At 37.0% G+C, this 4352-nt stretch overlaps 1 pseudogene; it reads right to left on the bottom strand.

Annotated features, from left to right (window-relative positions):
- Positions 1-3200: 3200 nt before the first annotated feature.
- LOC102475065 (deoxyuridine 5'-triphosphate nucleotidohydrolase, mitochondrial pseudogene) lies at positions 3201-3674 on the bottom strand (annotated as a pseudogene).
- Positions 3675-4352: the final 678 nt, after the last annotated feature.

The raw sequence follows: 4352 nt of genomic DNA, 5'->3' as shown, positions 1-4352 counted from the left end.
ACAAAAGCAGAGATCAGAAAGAAAAGAGATTTTAAAATGTTACCCTGCTGGTTTTAGAAAGGTATGAAAAAATCATTAGCCAAGTAATTCAAGTAGTCCCTAGAAACTAGAACAGGGAAGTTAAAGGATCCTCTCCTAAAGTCTTCCGAAGGAATACAACATACACCTTGATTTCACCCCAGTATGATAATTTTGGACTCTGACCTCCAGAATTGTAAACAAATAAACTTGTATTGTTTCAAGCTACCAAGTAGCACTAGGGAGCTAATACAAAGTTTAAAGGAAAGTCAAATATTTCTATACTTGTATCTCTGTTACAAGACAGAAGAGAAACTAGATCAAGATGACTACATATTTCAATAATAATATGAAAGAACATTTCTTCATGGAAGGGTAGTGTATATCTGTCTTAGTTCACTTTTACATTGCTAATAAATACTGGAGACTGGGTGGTTTATAAATAAGTAGGGATTTATTAATTCACAGTTCTGATGGCTGCAATGTCCAAGGCATAGGCATCAGGACAGCCTACAGCATGGCTGATTGAAGACCAGAAGATGAGAGTCACCTTCAGACCAACAAAGAGAAAGAGAGAGAGAGAACCTCTCTCTTTTGTAACAACTAGTTTTCGTGAAAGCTAATCCCTTTCGTGAAAGGTAGAACTCACTGGGTGTCTTGAGACATCATTAATTCATTCATGAGACCCCATAATGCAATAGCCATGATCCAATCACTGCCCACCATGTCTCAACCTCAAATTCCAAAACATAAGACTTTGAGGAATAAACCATCATCTTAACCATAACAGCATTGTTTACTACTTATCTATCATCCCATACTCACCTCTGATTAAAAGCACTCTAATTTTTTTTAAATATTCAGCAAAATATTTCTGATGTACTTTAGAGAAAGGTAACCCTTGGTCTAACTGTAATTATTCCTTTCTACGATGAATCAATCAGGAGCCCAAACGTAAGAGAGTCAATGCATAGAATTTTCTCCTTATTAAGAAACTGGCTCATTGCTAGACATGTGACCTAATTTTAATGAATGCAAGTCTAGAAATTATTTTTTTATTTCTGTATTACAAACCACCCCAAAACTTAATGAATTGACAGGATTCAGTTGGAAGGCCCCTTTGCCCCATGTGGTGTAGCAGAGTTAATCTTGGAGCTATATTCAGGTAGAAATTTGGCAGAAGGTGGAAGGAGGTGGACCTTCCGAAGCTGGCCTCTTATCTTTTGAATTCTATCTTCACACAAAATTTCTCTTTATTCAGTAGTCTAACACGAATTTCTTTACAATAGGGTGGGTGGCTTCCAAAAAGGAGTATTCCAAGAGACAAGTTCCAATGTGTAAATAAGCTTTTGCTTATATCATGCTCATAAATGGCCTATTGGCCAAAGTAAGTTATGTGTACTAACTGAGTCAAAGAAGATAAAATACCAAATAAATACCAGGAGGAAAGATTCGCTGGGACCCCCTCTCCACTACAGCTTACTTATTGAATGCTTGTGAGAAATAACTTTTCTGACTCTTAAATAAAACTATTCAGGGATTCTCTTTCTTTCACTATTCAATATGCTATGCAAACGTAAAGCCTGGGTCTGTTTTAATCATTTTTGCACAATTATGAAAAAGGTAACCATTTCTTCACAATGATGCTAATGAGGCTAAGCATAAAGTCAACTAACAGAGTAAGAGAAACATGAAGTAATCACAGAGAAATAGAGCTAGACCCAGGATTAAGTCAACCCTGAAATTTGCCTTATTTCTGGACTTCCAGATAAGGTAACTGAAAGGCATTCTAATTATATAGCAAATAAATTCCATTCCTGCATATTTAACATTCAAAATATGTTACAGTTTCATTATGAGGTGCCAGCAGGTGATGTGGTAGCTAAGCGCACTAGACTCCCACATGGCTGACTATGGTTTGAGTCCCGGACGTGGTGGCTTACATTCTCGCTTTTCCATCTTTTTTTCTCCTACTCTGTCCTTCTCTGGTAAAATTAAAATAAATAAATAAAGTTAAATAAAATAATTATTTTTAAAATGTCATAATGGTGCCATCAGGTGGCGTGGTGGTTAAGGTGCTAGGCACTTCCACACGGCCGACCACGGTTTAAGTCCCCGATCTGGTGGCTTGCTTTCTTATTTTCCTTCTCTCTATGTGTCTGTCTTTCTCTGGTCAAATAAAAATGATTGAATGAATAAATAAAATTAAGTAATTCTTTAAAACAAGAAAGTCATTATGAAACAAATAAATCATAAGATCAATGATAGGAATATGAAAATATATAGTAATAAATATAATGCACTATTAAAAAAACTAAAATGCCAACAGTGATTGCTCTGGAAAGCTAATTAAAAGTGCTGCTAGGAAGTGCAGTTACGTATAAAGTAAAGAAAAAAATAGCTAGAACAGCAAAACCTTCTAGAGACCACATATAAAAGAGCATCCAGCTAAAATTTTTTGCATCCAGCTAAAATTTTGTGTCCCAAAGAAAAGAATTTTCAAAATGGAAGTCTGCCTGGACATACTGTTGTTCAACATGGTGAAGATTTGGCTGAGAAAGACACACAAGTGTGTCAAGTCACTTAGGATTTTTTTTTTTTTTACTGTAGCCAATGCAACTGCACAAATACACACAAATGTAAAACAAACATATCCATTTAGAGACACTGATGAGAATTTTAATATGACTTAATTTTGATATCGTGCAAATGACAAGCAAATGTTATGGAAATAATTTTTTTTAACTTCAACTTCTTTTTATTTATTTATTTTCATTCAGCTTGTACAATTCTTGTTTTTAAAAAGAACTTAAGTTGATTGAATAAAAAGCAGTGTTTATGCTTTTTTAAAGTAAAAGACATCGCTGAATGAGTACCATTTACTGAATTAAATAATATAATTTTTTTGTATCAGTACTAGATGTCTTTTGATTAAAAAAATAAAACACTTTGCATTAGTTCACCACAAAGCAGATTTATATATAACCATCAACAGTAGAACAACACAAGAAAGTTTTTATGTGATCCCAGAGGTACCTTGTCCTTACTCATAAGAAAACAAAATGTTTTTCAAAGTTAAAACTATTAGAAATACAAAACACTTTAAGCAAAAGCCTTTAAGAAAAAAAATACATTTTCTCATCTTCTATTCATGGCATAAATTTTAATTCATTCCAGTGGAACCCCAAACCTCCTGAACCCCATTCAGTATAATCCAAATCTCGAACTTCTTCTATTTCTGGGTAAGAAGTTTGTTCACAAATGAGCTATGCAATTTGGTCACCTTTTTTAACTTCAAACTTTTCTTTGCCAAAATTAAACAGTACAACACCAACATTTCCTCTATAATCTTCATCTGTGACATCTATGAAGTGTTTTGCAGCCAAGCCAGAACGAGGAGCTACTCTTCCGAAATACCCAGAAGGAAGAGCTATCTGAATGTCTGTCTTCACAAGGGCTTTCTCCACAGGTGGTACTGAATAAATGTAGGCCCTGTACAGGTCATAGCACACAGCCCACGCAGAGCCCAGGGTCAGGGCTGTGGCATGTTCCGACAGCCGGGCAAAGCGAAGCCACAAGCTGCCCACCTCGGCAGGCTGGGCCTGCTTGCTTGGGGAGATGGCAAGTGTCCCTTCAGAGGAGGGCATGACAGAGTGAGAGAACGAGCGAGCAGAAGAGAGAGCAGAGTGAAGTAATTTATTTTTATCTGTTGAAGAAATCTTGACATTTTAAATATATTTATGATAAAATATTAAACAATTAGATAAAATTGCATAGTAGAAGAGAAGTTGATAAAAATCACCTAGTGAAAACGTACAGCAAATATCACACTTAAAATTGGCCATTAAAAATCATCCTGAAAGAGGGACCAGCAGTTAGAGTAATGGCTATGTCGCTGGACTCCCATGTAGTCGACCGCGGTTCAAGTCCCAGACCCAGTGGCTTAAACTCACGCCGGGCGCGTGTGCGTGCGTGCCCAGGATCCCAAGAGGACAATGGAGGAGAAGGGATTGCGGTGTGGCCATCCTCCCTGGGGGGTGATTTCTCGCTTTCTGTCTCTCTGTCTCTCTTTCTGTCTTTCTGGCGAGCGCACGTGCCCTAAAGCAAAAACCTCTCCAAAAGAAAAAAATCATTCTGAAAGATAAGATGCCCACAGTTCCCACTATTATTCCACATTGTACTGGAAGCCTTAGTCAGTGCAGTAAGATATAGGTGGAACAATGACTAGAAATGAAAGCAAATTATTTGGGGGCCAGCAGGTAGCATGGTGGTTAAGGCACTAGACTCTCATGTGGCTGATTGCAGTTGGAATCCCAGACTGGTGGCATATGTGC

The sequence above is a fragment of the Tupaia chinensis genome, unplaced genomic scaffold (assembly GCF_000334495.1).
Source record: "Tupaia chinensis unplaced genomic scaffold, TupChi_1.0 Scaffold000248_2, whole genome shotgun sequence".
Classification (NCBI taxonomy): Eukaryota; Metazoa; Chordata; class Mammalia; order Scandentia; family Tupaiidae; genus Tupaia; species Tupaia belangeri.
This window is presented reverse-complemented; position numbering and strand designations above follow the sequence as displayed.